The following is a 20,496-nucleotide window of genomic DNA, read 5'->3' as shown; positions in this document are numbered from 1 at the left end:
GCCTACACTACACTTTTCATATACCAGGATTTGCATTAGTTAGAGGTAACCACTTATTTTGAGTAAAGGGAAAAAAATAAAATGATTTGAGGGTATTTAAGCATTTCAGGTGAAGCTCAGAGCAATGAATGATTTAAAAGACGATTTCCATGTAGTCTCTCGAAAGGGAGAAAAATGTATCTTAATGACGTTTTAGGACTTCAGTTCTTTTTTTCTGTTTTGTCTTTGTTATTTAGACATGCAGACCTGTGAAATAACCCCCCTTCTCTTTCACAGACAGTAGGTTCTAACTTTGGTACCTTCTGAGCACACAGAATTGAAGCTGTGTAAAGCTTCCCTCTCTGGCTGTTTCCTGCTTTTGCTGCAGGAACATTCCTCTAGCTGGGCAGTCACGAGGATCCCATTAGCATGCGCATGTCTGTGCATTTCCCAGGCTCCCTCATCCACACCCCTCTCCCCTGTACCCTCCACACACCCTTCCCCCAACCAGAACTGCCATCAGGGACTACTGCTCCAATCCCAAATGCTAGTAACAGCGGAAAGCCCAAAGTTTGAAGGGAATGTGAGATTTTTCCCTTCCAGGAAGTCCCCCAGGAGCAGATTTTCTAGAAGATTCTATAAAGCTCTTGATAACCCCTGTTCTTTCAGGGGAAAAGTGAAAACGTGGACTCATAAGTTGCAGTGGATTGAATTTGTGTACCCCAAAGTCCATGTATTAGAGACTTAACAGTGACAGTGTTAAGAGGGTGGGAAATCCTATTATGGTAATTGAAAGGTGGGGCCTTGAGGAGGTGATTAGATTGTGAGGACCATGCCTCAGTAATGGAATAATAAGTTGATGGTTTAATAGTGGTCGTGGGTGTGGTTCTGAGGGCTGTAAAAGGAGAGCACATGAGGAGCTCTCTCTCTACTCTGTCATTCTGCCATGTGAGACACCCGTGTCACTGTCACCACTAACAAGGCATTCACCAGATGTGTTCTCTGGACTTTGGGCTTCCCAGCCTCCAAACTGCAAGCAGTAAATTTTTTTCTTACAAATTACCCAGTTCCAGGTATTTTTGTCATAAGCATCAGAAATGAACTCACACACAGGTCCTCCCCACCAGGTTCCACACAGAGCTGATATGAGCATCTCTGCAAGTCCAGAAGGAGATGGGTGACCTCTTTGGAAACACAAGGTTTGCTTTCCCTGGATTTTCATTACTTGTTCTCAGCTCTTTGATGTGCCTCCAAGCGCCTGATTTGTGACATCATAATTGCTCACCCGGGACAAGTGCAGAGATCTGATTTCACATCATAAAATTCAGTGCACCTGGGTCCCACATAATAGCTCTACTGAGATGCACATTACATCAGCTATGATTCATTCCTGTGAACTGGTTCTAGGCCAGAATCTGATAACACAAACCAAATACTTCAACTGTTAGAAGATGCTTAACTGGAAAAACTAAAAGAAATCTTTAGTTTTCCTCCCAGCTTTAGTCTACACCATATATGTATATATTCCAAATACTGCACATGACCTTTAAGGACAACAACAAAAACTCAGGGGAATAGGATCTAAAATATATTTTCTATGTTGAACTTGGATGGACTTCAGGGTCTTTTGCAAGCTGTGCCAAGCAGCATATGAAATCAGTGAGATAAGTTTTGATGCATATTAGCTGTGTGACCTTAAGGCAAATGACTCACGCTCTCTGAGCTGAAGTGCCATCATCTGTGAAATAAAGATAGCAATGCCTACCTCAAAGGATTGTTGTCAGGATTAAATTAAGTGATAAAAGCCCCTTGCTTAGTGCCCAATAGAGGCTCAGTTCATGTTGGTCTTTTTCTCTTTTCCACCAATGGAAAATACTCATGTAGTGGATGGAGTAGTTACTCCCCACCATACCTGGCAATTTCTCTCCCTATGCAGCAGTTTAAGCTTGGTTGGGATTGGCTCCTCTGGGGTATTAGGGGCATGTATTGATTGATTTCAGCCAATTACAATTATCCTGGTCCTCCTCCTGTCAGAGAGATTGGTTCTGCTGACTGCTGGCCAAAGTCTATCCACATATGTCTATCACCTGGCCACAGGTATTGGTTCTTGGGTGACCCAATCGGTGCAAAGATGAGCAATTTATTTTTCTCTATCTGGATGTGAGCTCTGGTTATTGTGGAAGTTGTCTTGTGACCTTAAGAGAAGCCTGCTGGAGGACAAAGCCAAGACAAGAAGAAGAGAGAGAATCTCCAAGAAACGGGTAGAATCCCTGTTGGAACGAGGCCTGAGCAGGACTTCTCAGTTATATGACCCTTCTGCCACCCTCTAATATGCCGCTCTCTGAGCTTCCATGAGAAGAGCCAGTCATGGGCTCTCATCTCCATGTTTTTTGATCCCAAGCTACAGCTAGGCAAGAATGCAGCTGAATCATATAGGACCCATTCTAGTAGCATTTTCACCACCTGAATCTTTTCTAGTGGATTTCAAGACCACAAGCTTCACATTAGCTGCATGAGTGAAGCTTCCACTATTAGAAAACACTCAACTGAATATGGCTGCCTCTATTTTTACCTGCTGGTAGGAACCACATGCAGAATGTTAAACCTCTCAAATCCCTTTATTTTTTTTAAAAGATGACCAGTAAGGGGATCTTAACCCTTGACTTGGTGTTGTCAGCACCACGCTCACCCAGTGAGCTAACTGGCCATCCCTATATGGGATCCGAACCTGTGGCCTTGGTGTTATCAGCACCACACTCTCCTGAGTGAGCCACAGGCTGACCCTCAAATCCCTTTAGACCATGAGAGTTGGCACAACACTATCTAAATCACGCCATCTAGCCTGTCAGAGCCCACCACAGCAAATAGTCATAGACAAGTAGCCTCAGAAAGGCCATATTTGTAGAATAAGCTTTAGGCAGAATGCTAGCCTTAAAGAAGTCTTTTTGTAACCTAAGCTCACAGCATAGCTCATGGGAAAACGCTACAGGACTTAATGCTCAGGAAGAGCAAGATGACAAGAGCTAATCAGGAACCTGGTGAACTAACTATTCTTCCTTTGGAGTCACAGCTGCCTGGGAACAAGATGGCATCCAGCTTGTGGGAGCCAGTTATCACCCAAGCATTACAGAACTGGATGAAAGAGTTGCAATACTAGCCCTAACGTAAAGAAAGCCAAGAATCTGCAAAATTTCACACAGCAGCTTTCTGATGGGACTAACCTTCCCCTTTTGTTTCCCACACTCTTCCCTTTAAAAACCCTTTCTGAGGCTCTCAAGCCTCTGAGACAGTTTGCAGCCAAATTGTCTCCCAGGTTGCGCTTCCTGATGGTAAAGCTTCCAACCTCTCATCAACATCAGACTCTCAAGTCTTTTCTTCTGTGTGAAGGAGTGGCCATTCTTGGTTGCAAGATCAGTTAAGTAGATGATACATGTTAGAAATTCTTTTTTATTATTATTTATTATTTATTTTATTTATTTATTTATTTATTTATTTTTGATTATATATATTTATGGGGTACAGAGCTGACTATTAGTATTTGTGTTCAGATGTGATAATTAAATCAATATTATTAGCATGTTCATCATTACAAATCATAATTACTCTTTGCATCCTTACCCAGTTACTCTCCACCCCTTTCCCCCTCCCCATCCCCCTTTCCCACCTCTAGTAACTATAGGTCTGTACTTTCCTTCTGAAAGTTCAACATTTTATTGTGTTCTCTCTCTCTCTCTGTCTCTCTCTTTCTCCTTCCCTCCATCCCCCTTATGAGTGGGGACATGGAGTATTTCTTTCTGTGCTTTGCTTATTTCACTTAACATAATTTTCTCTAAGTTCATCCCTGTTGCTGCAAATGGCAGAATTTCATTCTTTCTTATGGCAAGGTAGCATTCCATTGTGTATATATACCACACTTTCCTTATCCAGTCATCCAATGATGGACATTTAGGTTTGTTCCAAATCTTGGCTATCGTAAATAGAGCTGTGATAAATGTCAGAGTGCAGGTATCCCTTCGACATGATGATTTCCATTCCTTTGGATATATGCCCAGTAGTGGGACTGCAGGTATCCCTTCGACATGATGATTTCCATTCCTTTGGATATATGCCCAGTAGTGGGACTGCAGGTATCCCTTCGACATGATGATTTCCATTCCTTTGGATATATGCCCAGTAGTGGGACTGCGGGATCATATGGAAGATCTATCTGTTGTTGTTTGAGGAACCTCTGTACTGTTTTCCATAATGGCTGCACCAATGTACAGTCCCACCAGCAGTGTAGGAGGGTTCCCCTTTCTCCACATCCTCGCCAGCATTTGTTATTCACATGTGAGAAATTCTTGTACCTAAAAATAATAGTCAAGGGTAGGAAAAAGATGAGGAAGTGAAAATGAGAGGAAAAAGACCCACAGTTCAAGACACCCCATATACACGTCAGAAAGTATAGGACACATGGAAAAGAGGCACTGAACAAACAGAAACCTTTTTGAGCTAAAGAAAGAATTGGACCTCTGGGCTGAAACAGTTCATCAAAACAAGCAAAACTCATTAAAGAGCTCAACACCTAGACTGAGCTTTGTGGCACTTCCATATTTCAGGTGCACGCGCACACACACACACACACACACACACACTCAACAAACAGGAAAAAAATAAACAAAAGCAACAACCACAGCAAAAACCAAAGCAAGTAAGGTAACCCCCAACGAACCCCAAATCAGTTTGGCTTTAGACTTCTCCACAGAATCAAAACCCAGCAGGCAGCGTAGTTGTGTCCTTAGAAGTTTGAGAGAAAATGATTGTGAAAGAAATTGTCTAGAGGATAAAGGTAAAAGCATCCATACAAGTAAGTGAAGAGAACAGCTCAATGTTAGAAATGTAGAGGGAAAAATCTCCTTAATTCTATTTCTTCACGGGTGCAAATTTCAAAGCACCTCTTACAAATAAAAATATTAGTCAAAAAAAGCATAAACACCAGAAAAGAGAAAAATGCAGCAAGACAGTGAAAATAATATTTCCGTGTCAGATAGCAGAGAGAGATGGCAATACTTGTCTTTTAAAGCAACTCAGGGAAAATCCCTTTCTTTCTTTTTTCTTTTTGGCAGCTGACCAGCACTGGCATCCCAACCCTTGACCGTGGTGTCTGGTGTTATCAGCACGGTGCATCCAACCAAGTGAAAGCACCGGCAGTCCATGATGGATTTTCTCATTCTGTTCAGAAGTAGTCTCAGGAAGCACCCCGATGCATCTCCTCCTTTCTGACATTCCCAGGGCACATCGGTGTTGCCAGGGCAGCGTCTGCACTTCTGCTTGGAGGGAAGCTCAGACCTCCTGATTCAGCAAACGCAATGTTTAACTGGGGAGTGCTGTCCTGCCGGAGAGCACTGAGAGAATCACATCTGGGTCACCCTGCCTGTGATTCTGTTCCAAAATGGTACCCCAGTGAGAGGCAAGTGGCGATGGCCGAGAAGGGCATTTTCAGAGCCCCCCCAGACCTGCTCAGCTGCCTTCTTTGTGCACCTCCCTCTCCCCTCCCAAGGTGCAGGCTACACCTGAAAAGTTCTTTTGCTCAATGTGACCTAGACACCCGTTGAGCTTTTCATCCTCCATTCATTTTATTTCCACATGTGGGATCCACTTCATGCTCTCAATTTGACGCACCAAAATCCTACCCAAGCTGGAAATACCTGCTGTGCTTGGTAACCACGCTGAGCGGGGGGTACCCTTGGGAGCTGCATCCTCCCCAGCCCACCTCCTTAACTTCTGGTTGTGAAAAAAGCTAGTTCTGGGAATTGTTTTTCAAGGAAAAAGCCTCTACTTTTATTCTCAGAATCCTGGTGTGGTTTTTTGGTTACAAAGAACTTCTACTTCATATCTAATTTCTCACATAGTTCACAACTGGTGCATTTTCAGCTGGCTCAGGACTTTCCTGCACCTGTCCTGAGGATCGTGTCAGTCCCTGTCTCCTCAGAACTACGTTGCTGCAGGGGGCCAGGCGCAGCCCCTGAGGGCTTTGTCCTGCTAAGTTTCGCAGCTAATGCTGACTCTCCTAGGGGCACCCCAGGAGCAGAGGCTCCCAGCCATGTGTCCTTTCCCACCCTCCCTTCTTAGCACAGCAGCTGGGCATTTTCTACCCCTGCAGGGCTTGTCCTGGCCACCTCTGAGCTGCGCTCTGATTTTCTGAATACCACTGTTTTCCCAACTCTTGGCCTCTGCTCTGACCCTGAGCTCTCTTCTCTGCACCCTCTCAGGGAGACCTTCTGCCATATTCTGTGTATGGAGCCACTGTGGCCTTGCCACACACCCTCCTACACCATTCAGGTCAGCCTACGATGAGTTGGGTCCCTTACTCCAGTTTGGACTGGACATGGCTTTGTTTTCTTTCCTGCGCTGGCTGTATTTTGAAGTCCCAGTGCCTACTGGCCAAACCTTGTCAGGCTGTCCTATCTGTTCTACCACTGACACTGAGGTCCAACCAGATGTCCCTTGAGGACCAGATTTGAGTCATTTCTGAAGATGGTCCATTGCCAGTGGTTTCAGGCATGTTTCTCTTTCTCTCTGACTGGCTGAATTCTCCAATACCTAGGCCATCTGCTAGATTATTCATCAGGAAGCGGGGTTACTGCTCAAGGTGATGGGCTCCAAGGGACCTCCCTTTATCCTTTACCGAGGGAAACCACCTGCAGGAAGCCACACGTGGGTTCCAATCCTGAGTCTACTATCCAGAATGACCTTGGACAAGGTATGAAATGTCTTTGAGCTTCCATTTCCTCCTCTGTAATAGAAAAATAACAGCTCCACCTTCTGGGATTGTGAGAGTTAAATGGGGTCAAACGTGTAACAACACAGGAGAGTCAGTAAGTGTCACTTCTCTGTCTCCCTCTGCCATGGCCAAGGCGCACACATCCGGCTTTTCAGACATGGACCCAGAGATACTGTCCTCGGTTTTTAAACACAGTCAGATAGACTTTGATGTAAAGCTGTTTTGTATTTTTAAAATATTGGTATTTATAAGAAAGAAATAATTACCTTAGTGAGTTTGGCAAGTATTATTTTTGTATTTTCTGAGATGTACCATTAATGTCGCTGTGGGTAATTCAAAATAAAAAATTACATACTTTAGAATTTCGTGTAATCAGATTCAGGAAGAAAGAAAACTCTGCTTTTTATGCCATTTTAAATGGGACATCGTGAGGTTTATGTAGGCAATTGATTGTGAAACATTTTGTAGCTCAAAAAGATGCAAAAAACAGTTACATTTAACAGGAGGACACATGGGTGGTCATCGAGAGGTAGGGACCACGTGGAAAACAATGTTTTTGAAATATCATGGAGATGAAATCTGTGACCATCTAAACAAGAAATAAGCATGTTAAATGAAGACGGATTTCTGTCTCTCGCTCTCAGAAGAGTCAGAAGATGGTCAATTTAAACTGAAAATAGGAATAGTTTCAGCATAGACTCTAGCAAGCATTTCTTCATATCCTACAAGTAGAAAACGGCTCAGGCAGCACACCACCGTTCTCAGAGAGAAATCAGGCCCCAGATGTTGACTTAACTCCCACGGAGTGACATCGCTGCCCCTGCACTGAGCGCGTCAAAGAGGTTTCCACACCAATTAGTCTCCCTGCCCCACAGCTCTGAAGCTTTGCTCTGATTATATTCTTTTAAAGAAAACTTTTTAAAGGAAGACTAGGTAAAGCTTGTGAAGGTAAAGCAACTGACAGAAAATGGGGGCAGATTTGGAACAACCTAACAAAGGCAGAGTTCAAAGAGCCTCTGGCTCTAACCCACAAAACTCAGAGATAGAGGCGAAAGCCACAGAGGGAGCATCGACACTTTTTTGGGTAGAGAAAACAGTGTTGTCTGCAGGGTCAAAGGGGAAAAAGATCATTAGAACTGCAGTCTTTTGTTGTTCTGGGTGCATTCTTCAGAAGACAATGCAACATAAAACAAGAGTCAGTATTAAAGAAGAGCTCCTGAGTCTCTGCAACCTGGACTGTTGTCCTGGAAATGCCATCTCCACGTATGGAACCGGGGAAAGTTGAGCTCTCCTTCAGGGAAATGAGTTGGTCTGAGCTTGGTAATGAATGAACTATGAGAGGAATCATGAAGGCCTGGGATTGTCAGAATTTAGAATCCCTGCTCAGGCCTCCATAAACTGAGGGAATTGCTAAGCAGGAGCCTTCATGTATTCAAACCAAGAGCGGCGATGTCCCCAGACCGTCCTTACCAGATCTGATGAGCTGACTCAGGCCCTCCCATCAAGATTTATTATATCCAAGGCCATGAAAAGTTTAAAGTAAGATTAGAATTTCATAGAATCCTGAATAATTTCTTGAAGATTTTGTTTTGATTACACTTCTGTGAAATAGCCTGTTTTTTCTCTTTCTACCAAATATTCTCCATCCAAACAGGGATTAGAAGGGCAAGTCTTGAGTTCACTAGAACACAGGATAGACAGAGTTGATTTTAGTTGATTGGCAATACATCAGTGGATGTGGACAGTGAAAATTTTGTTTTCTGGAATCAGAGAAATAGGAAAATAGGACAAGGTCACTGGAAAGAAGTTTTGACTCTTTTCTTCTCAGCAGTCGAGCCAGGAGTGCAGCACACATGGAACCAGCTATGCAAAGGCTTCGGTCAAGAGGAGAGTGAGCAATGTGTATTTGGTGTCTCCGGACAGCCTCGGGAGGGAGGTAAGCCGGCTGGGTCTGGGTCTCATGAAAGTGTGTCTGGACCACAGGCTTCTGTGTACGTACAAATCCAGTGAGGAAGTTTTCATAGGTGGACACGTCTGTCTGTAGAATAAAGGCCAAAGGAAAGTTGTCCTCCTGATTCAGGAGTGTCTGTTTTAACCTTTCCTGAGTCCCCAGATGACCTTTCTGAGAATATAATAAATGCTACAAACCATTTTTCCTGAGGGGGGACATGCACATCCCAACACATAATATGTTGCAGATAATTTAAAAAGGATCCAGGTGTGCCCTGAAGTGATTCCAAGATTTCATGTAAGAATGACTAATAATAGTATGACGTTAGAATCATTCCCAGTTTACAAATGGAACAAAAGGATTTTGGCGATGTCTACATGCAGAGAATGAATTGACAAAATCTGTGAAATAAATGAAAGCTATTGCTTTAGTATGCATAATGCAAGCTGGACTGAATTTTTCCTGGCAGTTAATTGACTTGGCTTTGGAAGATGTAAGTCTAAGAACGGAGGGAGGTGTAGCTACTGTTACTGGGACAGCCTGGACACATTTGGTAAGAGCTGTTGTGTCTTCAATGGGGAGAAATTAAAATTTAAAGCTCTTCTCTTAGAAACCCTATAACACAAGAATATCAACAACAACAGAAAAGCACGGATGAATTCAGATTAGGAAAAGAATAAAACGTAATATATTCAAATAAACTACAGCAAGAGTAATTTTTGAAATGCTCCGTCACCGTTGTGAATGCAATCGTTAATCATTGTGGATACTTCATTAGTTTTGTACAAAAGTAAGGTGCTTCAGTGCACAGATCTCTCAGATAGTTTATGAACCAGTCGAGGTCTGTTCAATGTGCTTTGACAGAAAAGGGTTCAACTTGTGCCCCTTGGAAGCAATTTGTATCATAATTGGAAAGATATGATTCATTACAACCAAACCAGCCTTATAAATACCCTACAGTTTACATTTACTGTGAATACCATTCCTAGTTTGTCTCAGCAGTCCTGGCTGGGGACTGTTGTTCTGGCATAATTAAGAGTGTCCCATTTTGCTCTAAAAGGTGTCGTAGGTAGATGATAAATGATTTGGTCTTTTTACTAAGAGAGTAAGTGGGAAAGACTATTTCTAAATGGGTAGAATGTGGATTTATGTAACTGAAAGGGAATGATTTGGAGATGAACTTATTTTCTAAATATGTTCTTGCTGATAATTTCTCAAGGGACCAGTACAGAAGAGCAATATTTAAGAATTGCCACCTTTCATGCACTTTTTGACTCAATTATGATACAATGATATTTTTTGTGTCATGTTCCTCATGCTCAAAACAGTGCAACTAGAAAGATTTCTAGAACAGGTATATTTTATATAGAATCATGGTCCTTTTTTGATACACTTCTTATACTAAATAAACCACAGAATTCTCCTGGTCCTTAAAATGTTTGAATATTAAATACATAGTAACACAGTTGAATTAATTACAGACATTATTTCAAGTCACACCCCCCTCCCCCCAATCTTACGAGAGGAAAATCAGGAAAAACAAGCTATAAGAAGTGTGACTGCCCTGAGCACGTTGTGCTAAGAGGCCTTATGTGAACCTGAGGGTGGCTGGCAGCCACATGCAGCCCTGCTGCCTTCTCCAAACAGCCCCAGAGGCAGCTGACCCTCATTTTTTGCAGACTCTGTTTGCAAATTTAATGCTCACTAAAATTTGTTTGTAACCCCAAATTAATACTTGTAGCACATTTTTTGTTGTATCTTTAAAAATTTTTTATTAGCATATTTATTGTTACAAATCATAATTATTCTTTATGCCCCTTACCCAATCACTCCCCTCCCCTCCCCGTCTCCCCACAGATTTGCTCTCTCCCTCTGATAGGTTAACTGTTCCTCTGTGGGTTTGTTGCCTGGATGATCTGTCCAGTACTAAGACAGGTGTGATCAAATCCTCCCCTGTTATTGTAAATCAGATGCTGCTTCTATTACTCTGGAGCATGCTTTGTGGAGAGAGGACTTCTTCTTTTTTCTCTTTCTTTTTTTTTTTGGTCTCCACTGGTGCCTCTTCTTGTGTCAATGCAGTTGAGAGTCTGGCGTGCCATGTGCATGGTGGCTGTGACCGCTGCTATAGAGACTAGTTGTTTTTGTGGCAGCCACAGCAATGATGGTGACGATGGAGGTCTACCCACATGGAAATGGTGATTTTGGTGTGCTCTTTATCTGCTTGTGGCTGGGTTCAGCTTCCCCTGGCTCCGTAGCTCAGGACCTGGGTGGGGCTGCAGGGTGGAGTCATGCTTGCCGCACTTTTGTAGTTATTCACGAACATGTGCAGAGCGGCAAAAAATTGAGTCTCCCAATGTGCATGTTCCCAGCTGAGGTCAAACAAGGCAATGCTCTGCCTTCATGTTTCAGCTCTCAATACTGCAAACAAGCGTCCTTTCTGCAATCTGTTGAGTGCCGTGGTTTCTAAATTTTTGTGCTTTTTGTTGATTTTGCTGTTTAAAGTGGCTTTCAAGTGTAGTGCTGGTGTTCCTTGTGCCAGAAAGCTGTGAAGTCTTATGGAGAAGATAGTGTGCTAGAGAAGCTTCGTTCAGGCATGAGTTACAGGGCTGTCGTGGGCTGTGAGTTTAATGTTAATGAATCAACAATATGGTACATCAAGGAAAAGGAAGAGGAAATTTGGCAATCTGTAAGTGAGGCCGCTCTGCAAAGTGCTTAAGATTGTTAGTGCATCATGAAGCAATGGACAAGATGGAAAAATGGCTAAATTTGTGGATTTGTGAGATGATGACCAATAAAAAAAAAAAGAGTAGCAGACAACGTTGTGATGAGGCTGAGAGACAAAGAAACTTGTGCTCACATGACCCAAGGTCAGGAAAACAAACTTTTCTCAGCTAGCATTTTATTATAAAGCAAGCACTGCATATAATCAATTCTTTTAAAGTAGTATATATTCAATAAGGTGTCTTTAAACAAAAACATGCAGAAAACAAAGCTGCATATTAATCAGATGACCTGAAGCTCACGGGAAGCTTATCCTGAATTCCCCTGGGAGCGATGGCTCAGTCCTGGCTAGTTCAGTGCTCATGCAGTTCTAGAGAACACACTTACTGCAAGTGACGAGAAGTGACTGTCAGCAACGCTGTCTCATACCTTCCGGGCCGGTCTATCACCCGCAGGTACTGCTGAGCGACAGCAGTTGACACATGAGCTCTGATGAGGATGTCTCCAAGCCCTGCCTGGAATTCTGACTCACAGAATCTGAGAGATTTCATAAAATGGTTGCTGTTTAATCCACTCTGTTTTGGGATAGTTTGAGATGCAGCCACAGGTAATCAGAACAGAGTTTGGTACCAGCTGTGGTAACTTTTATAGATATTCTCTCTTTTGTTTCTAACTACTATATTGCAAAGCATTTGCAACACTTTACAGATGAGGAAGCTGAGATTTCGAGAATTTAACTAGTTCTAGGTCTCACAGTTCAGAAGTCGTGGAGTGTTGATTCAAACCCAGCACGGACTGCTCAGGGCTCCCTCGCTGTCACACACTGTCTGCCGAGATGCCTACAGACAGCTGTTTCCAATGCAACCATTTAATGCGGTAATGATTAGGCCACTTTTTCTCTGTCGTGTTGTCAGGCTGTGTAGCTGTGATAACGAAGAATACTGCAGTTTACCTGTTTCCGTAGGCTGGGCAGTGGAGATCCTTAGCAGCACCTTTGGTTCCCCGGGGACCACACGCCTGCTGAGCGCGGTGCATGTACGGAGCAGGAAGAACTCTTGGAAGTTGGGCGCCCTGTCAGGTGGGAATTGCTCAGGCTTTGAAGGACAAGGATGGCTTGAGGCAGCTCCCGAGGACTGTGGGAACAGCCATGTGAAGACAGACCCGGAGAGAATGAGAATCGGGCTTTACTATACAGCCATGTGCAGGGTCCTGGGCCACCACTGTGTCAGGGAAGAGACTGGCCATGTAGCTGTCTCCTGAGGGCCGGGCTGAGTCACTCCAGGTTACACAGAAAGGGAGTGTCTGCTCCTGGAGGGGCCCTGGGGTTTGGCTCCCAAATGCCCGAAGGGGACTTTCCTGGATGTGTGGTCCAAAGTGTTCTGGAATTCCAGAGGAGATGCTGCTGAATTAGGGTGCAAAGGGACAGAGTGGGTTTGGGCATGTATTTGTTCATCATTTTGATTCCAGACAGAGGCAGAATGGAGGCTGGCTGAGCCATGGCAGATGATAGCTCTGTCCTGAGGTTGGCAGGCGAGGTGGGCAGAGTTGCATAGTGTCACACTGGGACACGCAGGTCCTATGGGACAGTGCAGGATGGTGCATGTCTTCCAGCTTCCTGGTGTGGTGTGTGCCCCGGTGTATCCAGCTTCTGGGGAAGCCACTCAGTTACGTGGTGAGCATTCTGCTCTTGTCCTTTTATCACCCCCGCCACCACTCTAGGAGAGCTATTGTGGTTGGCAGAATAATGGACCCCCAAAATGCCCACGTCCTAATCTGTGGAACTTGTGAATATGTTACCTTACATGGCAAAGGGGAATTAAGGTTGCAGGTGGAATGAAGCCTGCTGATCAGCTGACCTTAAAACAGAGAGATTGTTCTGGATTATCTGGATAGGCCCAATGTAATCACAAGAGTCCTTCTAAGCAGCAGCAGCAGCAGCCAGAGTAATACACGGGAGTGGACTCGAGTGGCCACTGCTGGCTTTGACGATGGAGGAAGGACGACGAGCTGAGGAATGTGGGCAGCCTCTAGAAGCTGGAAGGGCCGAGGAAACGGTTTTCCTCTAGAACCTCCCGGAGGAGCGCAGCCCTGCTGAAACCCCGACTGTAGCCCAGTAAGACCCGCATCAGACTTCTAACCTCCAGAAGGATAAGTTTGGGGAGTTTTAAGTTGTCATATTTGTGATAACTTATTACAGCAGTGATAGGAAACTGATACAGGTATTATTAGTCACACTTTAAAGATATTGAATGGAGACTTAGAGAAACTAAGTTGTCCAAATCGACGACATTCACAAGCGAAAATGACAGAGCTGCCATTTGGTAACAGATCTGCACAACTGCAGAGTCTTCACTGTACAACCCAGTGATGTTGGTTCTGCACCAGGAACTGGCATTGTTTTCTCACTCTTGGGAATTAGATCTGGCACATGTCAGGGCTGCCCATGTGCACGGGAGCTAGAGGGTTACCTCAGTCACTTGGGATGCGTCCTGACAGGGACATTGTATCATTGCCACTAGACAGAGTCAGGAATAACTCAATATAAATGCAAAATGTGAGTTTTCGGGGGAAAGGATAAAATAATAATAGAATTAAACTCAACATTTTACAAAACTGCAAGGGCTGCATCTCAATTCAACCCGGCTTCCTGTCCCGGCAGTGCTGAGGCTGAGCTCAGATAACTGCTGAGCCAACGGTCATTAATATTCATGAGGTGTCAGAGCTTGCTGGGTGCTGCCACGTGGGCTCGCGGAGCACGATGTTCCAGGTTGGGCCACCGCATAAAGAGCAAGAGGATGCCCTGGCTTCAGCCTCTCATCAATCCATATGCTAAGCTGGCATGAATGCTTCCCCAAGGGGCCTCCTCTCTGATCACTGTGTTTTTCCCAAGTGCTACCTGAGGGAAAGGTCATGTGGACATCTTTGTCAGCTTCCTTTTTCACAAAATGACCATATTTGTGTTTCAAACTTTGTTCTTTGTAGCTCAAGAAGCTCCCTGGAGGATTTCCAGCCCCAGCCCAGAGGCATGGGGCGGGGCTGGGCATGGGGTGGGGCTGGGTGCGGACCCCTCTCCCATCTGCTCTTCCGTCAGAGTAACCCCACTTTCATCTGTTTTGTATTTTGAGCTTCCCCGTGAGTTTTTATTTCAAGAAAGCCATTTGCTGCTTCAAAAGCTTGAGAACTGTTGATATAAAAATCTATGGTGGTGGAGCTCTATGCGACATTTATTTAGATAATAAGTACAAGTATTTACTATTGCTGCACACGAGGCACTTGGCAGAGGCTGGCTGGTTAGCTCAGTTGGTTAGAGCACAGCCTTGCCTGACATCAGGCACTTTGCTGGTCCCTGGAGTGGAGCATTCAATAAAGGACACAAAGATTCCTGTCCTCAAATTATCGTTAGGGGGGCATCTGGATGCTCCTGTGATCTGTGCTTTCCTGGGCCCCCAAGACTCAAAGTTCAACTTGGTGTAATTTCCACGCTTAGAACATGTGTCTTCGTTCCTCTTCCCATCCTTTAGTGCCGTTAGGCTGTCCACTCCCCAGTAATTCTTGGGGTCTCCAGGAGATGTTCCACTTGTACCCTGGCCCCCTCCACCAGGCCCCCAGCTGCTTCCCTGGCCCTCCCTGCTGTGGTGGTCCCAACTGCTGGGGGTCTCCCATGAGAGCTCAGCGGAGGGCTGCTCTGAGGAGCGGTGGGAATGAAGCCCCTCTCTTGTTACTAAAGTGAAACACGACACTTTTCTTATGAGGACATCTCTTTCTGTCTTGGTTCCCCATCTTCTTTCCCCAGGAATTTGGCCAGAATCCCTGGGCTGTATCAGGGTCATGTGGGCTGGACTCGAAGTCTTCATCCTCCGATGACTAAGGCTTCATTCCGGCCTGACCTTGCCTGCCTGGCTCTCTTCCCTTGGGAAAATTCTCTCCCAATAAGAAGCTCGTCTGGCAATTCCTTCTCAGAATGGGCTTTTGCCAGATGTTCCCACCAGTTTGCTGGACAAACCCTTTCCTGCCGCCATGTCACCAGTGAATTTAGCTTTTCCTCTCAATGCATCCCCTCCTTACATGAGTCTTTTGCTCTTAACCTAGTGGGGAGGTCTCTCTCCTTGCTTGACCCAGATGCTCCCAAATGACATTGTCATTTATAAGACAGTCACTACCAAGAACCATGAGCAAATCCCAGAAGCTTCAGAAATCTTATGGAAAGCATCCCTAGACCTGTGGACTGTGGGGGAAAGAGCCTTGCCTTCCATTCTTAGATGGAACTGAAAAAATTTACACACAGTAAGCAAACTAATCCCAACTGTCCACATCTCAGCAAGATCTTATTGAATTCAAATACACAATGTAATAGTCAAAAGTAATTCAATGTTTACCTGAGCGTCTCAAGGAACACTGAAGATGATCTAATCTTAATTCCTGACAATCATTTCCCCTGACAACAACCTCTACATCCACCAGGCATCTTAAACATTTTTATTGCATTTAAGAAGTACATTTCACATAAAACCCCAGGTTTCTGCCTGTCTTGAGAAGTTGGACCACTTGGCAACTCCAAGTCCCCAGGGCGCAGTCAGCTGGGAGGGTTCCCTCGGACCAGCTCCCTTCCCCAGTTCACACAGCCCTGCTCGGCCCACCCACTCCTTTTCCTGTCTAGCCCCTGGAGGCTTCTGCATTTTCAAGCCCTGCCTTTATTGTAATGGTTCTGGAATAGCTTAAGTTATTTATAGAACTCCCATTTATTTCCTCTAGGCCACACACATTTTGACCCAAGTAAGAACTGTGTACCCAAACATTACAAAGTGGGAGGAAGGACGTTATTTATTTAGTAGATATAGTAGAAAAGAAGGCAAGAGCACAGGTCACCAATTACCTGCCTCACCTTCTAGTTCCATACACCAGCCCATGTGACTGGTGATGGAAGTGACAGGGCTATGGGTTAGACGCATGCCCCAAAAGTTCACGTATGGAAAACTTGACCCCAGTGTCATAGTCTTAAGATGGTGGGACATTTTATTCTGGTCACTGAAAGGTGGGGCCTTCAAGGGGTGATTAGATGTGAGGACTATATCCCCATGAATGGATTAATCCATTGATGGTTTAATGGGAGGTCATGGGCATGGTTCTGATGGCTTTAAAAGGAGAGTGAGTGAGGAAATTAGCTCTCTCTTGCTCAAGCCATTTGCCATGTGACACCAATGTCACTGTAGAGTCACCACCTGCAAGAAGGCCCTCACCAGATGTGCTTCCTAGACTTTGGACTTCCCAGCCTCTGAAACTGTGAGAAATAAATTTTGTTTCCTTATAAATTACTCAATTTCAGGAGTTCTCTCATAAGAAACAGGAACAGACTAATGCAGACAGTGTTGCCCTTCTCGGACCAAGTCCTGGCTTTCCTGGACACCATTTCTCTTGCTTGGCTTGAGTCGTGGGTTTGTGCAGGGTCTCAAACACCATCAGACAATGGCAGCACCCCCCTCCCCACCGGCCCCCAAACTGGGAGCAGCCTTCTTGCAGTGCTTTGCTCGGTTCTGCTCCCCTGTGCAAGGCATTCTCTTTAAGTCCCTGCTCCCCTGCTCCAAGGTTGGCACAGGAGCAGCGAGCAGCTAAGCCCTTGTGGGCTTATTTCCTCCAAAGCTTCAAGTGAAAGTAGGCACTTAATTCCTTTTGGCTCAGTTGTTCTTTCCTATTTAGGGAGACACAATTTGTACAGTAAAATTCAAAACACTTCTGTGGTTAGGTTGTCCTGAACTGTATAAAATTATCTCTCATTAATTAAGCATCTTTTCTCCCTGCCCCCCACCCCACCCCTATGGGCCTTGACTCAGGATAATAAAGCATCTTAAAACAAGTATTTATGCTTATCTAAACCATGAACACTTCAATATGATTTAAATTTTTTAAAAAAAATTTTGAAATAACTATAGATTTACAAGAAGGGCAGAGTGGATTTGTGTACACTTCTCCCAGTCCCCCCCAATGGTAATATCTTATATATTTATGGTATAATATCAAAACCAGGAAATCAACACAGGCACAATTCACAGAACGTTTTCAGATTTTATGCACTCATTTTGTGTGTGTGTGTGTGGGGGGGGGGTTCTAAACAATTTCATCCCGTGTGTAATTTTGTGTAGCCACCACCCCAATTAAGATGCAGAAAACTCCATCACCCCAGAGACCCCTTGTGCTGCCTGTTTACAGTCACATCATCCTCTCCTGCAACCACCAGATTGTAAATGAGATTATATAATATGGGCCCTTTTAGAGATTGGCTTTTTTCACTTGGCATAATTGTCTTGAGATCTCTCCAAGCTGTTGCAGGTATCCGCAGTTCACTTCTTTTCGTTGCTGAGTAGTATTCCACTGTATAGACATGCCACATGTGTTTAACTCTTCACTCACTGAAGGACACCAGGGTTGTTTTCACTTTCTGCCTATTATGAATAAAGCTGCTATGGACATTCAAGTAAGGTTATTGCGTGGACATTCCAATATGACTTTTCTAATTTTCAGAAAAATATACATTATTTTTATAGGGAGATTTCCACAAAAAGACTTATCCTTGATTTATCTTTTACAACCCACCTTCCATCCCTCACTTACCCCTTCCCCAGTTAGATTTTATTGAGCACTTATTATAGGCAAGGTACTCTATGCACAGGGCTCAACAGATTCTACTTCATGAAGCTTACTTTCTAAACACACACGCAAATAAGATAATACCAGGTAAGTGCTCTGGAGAAAATCAAACCAAGTAACGTGGCAGAGCATAGGGTCAGCAAGCAGTGGGGCGGAGAATCCCAAGCAGACCTTCCTGAGAAGCCCGTGTAGTTCTCAGGCTGGGGTGTTCACAGCACTTCTCAAATTGTAATGTGCAAATGAGTCACTCTAGGATCAGGTTGAAATGCAGATTCTGATTTTCTTGGTGAGAATGGGGCCAAGATTCTGCATTTCCTACAGCTTCCAGGGGATGCTGAGGCCATGAGAGTCAGAGCTCCAAGCTTGCAGTTGTAGGTACCAGATATGAGATAAGGTATGAGATGAAGCCTCAGGAAACACACAGTGCATTAATTGCACTTGATGGTAATTTTTTGGATGTTATTAAACAAATATATATATAATATGGAATTGGATTCAGGGTTCCCATGAATTTTAAATATAAGTGAAAAGGCCTACTTTGGGCCAGCTCTTCAGGGCTGCAGCTTCAGTCCCCGGGATGTGTGTCCACCCCTCTGTCTGTGGAATGCTTTCATGGAAAATTCAAGAGGCATTGCCTCTGGGTGCTCACTTGTACACATGCCTGGGAAGCCTGGCCCTGGCTGCTGGCCATGTGGCTTCACAGGGCGTGTCTCCTCCGAACCTGTCCCCTTCAGAAGACTTCACCACCATTCTAACAGCATGGCCAGAGCTTGGTGTACCTCTGAAGGCAGCTTGCTGTGGCTTTTGCCCTTGAAGCCTGAGGCACGTTTATTGAATCTCCTCTTTGGGGCAAATTTTCATCCTCTGAGGACCCAATTAGACTTAAAGAGAGACTTGGCTTCTGCACCCTTTGTCTTCAGAACGAATTCCCAGACCCCCTAGTAAGATTTGAACAAGGAACACATTTTAGTTTAATACCCAGTTCTTGCCCAAGAGTTCGCTGTGGGCTCAGTGTTGGTTCACCCCATACCCACACCTTCTCTGCCTTCTTTTTCCTTTGGGACCTCACTTGGGCAATCTGTGTGCTGGAGAAGGCTGTGCCAGTTGCATTCTTCACGCAGATGACATGGCCTGATGTGGTTGGGCATAGCCATGGGGAGGCCAGGACAAGGGCTTTGGGGGTGAAGGTGGGAGGCTTATTCTTTCCCCCAAAGTACCTGGAACTTGGTGGCGCAGAGAAAAATCCTGGCTCTCGGTCATCCACTTCCTTGCTATCGATAGCGAGGTCCAAATCCTCCTGTTCCTTACAGCAAAGAGAAGCGTTGGAAATGGGATCAGAGACCACGTCTGCAGCAGAGCATCCCTGGCAGCAGGAAGCCTGACACAGACCCAGATCCAGGCTGCTGAGGGTCATGGACCAGAAGTAGCCAAGGTCCACCTTGTAGCCGGTGGGTTCTGTGCAGCATCCAGCAGGGAGGCCATGAGCAGTGGTGGCAGCGGGCCTCGCTCCTCTTTCCCAGCCTGGGACTCCACAGACCCCGGGGGTCCTTGGAGGAGGTGCCATTTTGCATGTCTTTAGGCACATGCTGCGCTTGTGCTTTTCTTCCTGCGCATCCGGCTAAACTTCACTTCTTAGGCTCTTGCAGGTGGGCTAAGATGGGCTGACGGAACTGGGGCAGAAGTATTGAACCCCACTTCCAAGCCTGGCCCACAAAATCTCCCACAGAAGATTCTCTCCCATGCCCTGAGGGCCTTGAAAGCCATGTGTTGAAGATGGCAGCACCTCCAAGAGGAGCAAGGTGAGTCCCTGAAGGAAGGTGTGGGACAGGGCCCCTCCCCCCATGTGTCTTCCCCAATCTCTAAAGACTGAGCTTGAAAGAAACCAGCCCTGCTCCTTACTCCAGTCAACCTTCCCGACATACAGCCCCGGATGGCCTTCCTCTGAAGTTAAAGGACTGGACGGGCAGAAGCCAGCTGGAAATGCCACTGTCCACAGGCCTTCACTTTCCTCAGATCCCGGCTGCCTGTCATGCCTGCGTTACTCCAGGCACAGGGCAAGGACGGTACTCACGGGGTCTTAGGTGCTGTTTTCAGAGTATTTCCTCTATACGCCTCCCTGTTCTTCTCTTAAGAAAATTACAATTCTCAGCTGAATGTAAAAGTAATCCTTGTTCAGTGTAGAAAATGTGGGCCTTACATAGAATTAGAAAGAATAAAATGAAAATCATCTGTTATTTCCTTATTCAGAGGTGATCACTGGCAACAGTTGGTATATTTTTTTCCGTCCTTGTACATATGTGTGTGTGCGCATTATGTGTGTGTCAGATAACATACATTTATATATAATAGCTCATATTATATTGTGAGCATTTTCTCATGTCATTAAAAAACTTGAAAGGATAGTTTTACTGGGTGAATAGCATTCACTTAATGTCTATAT

General features: G+C 44.9%; 1 pseudogene; it reads right to left on the bottom strand.

Moving 5' to 3' along the window:
- Positions 1 to 19,620, bottom strand: part of LOC103597899 — a 36,865-nt pseudogene extending 17,245 nt beyond the window's left edge.
- Positions 19,621 to 20,496: the final 876 nt, after the last annotated feature.

Source organism: Galeopterus variegatus, unplaced genomic scaffold (assembly GCF_000696425.1).
Source record: "Galeopterus variegatus unplaced genomic scaffold, G_variegatus-3.0.2 Scaffold2458, whole genome shotgun sequence".
Taxonomy (NCBI): domain Eukaryota; kingdom Metazoa; phylum Chordata; class Mammalia; order Dermoptera; family Cynocephalidae; genus Galeopterus; species Galeopterus variegatus.
This window is presented reverse-complemented; position numbering and strand designations above follow the sequence as displayed.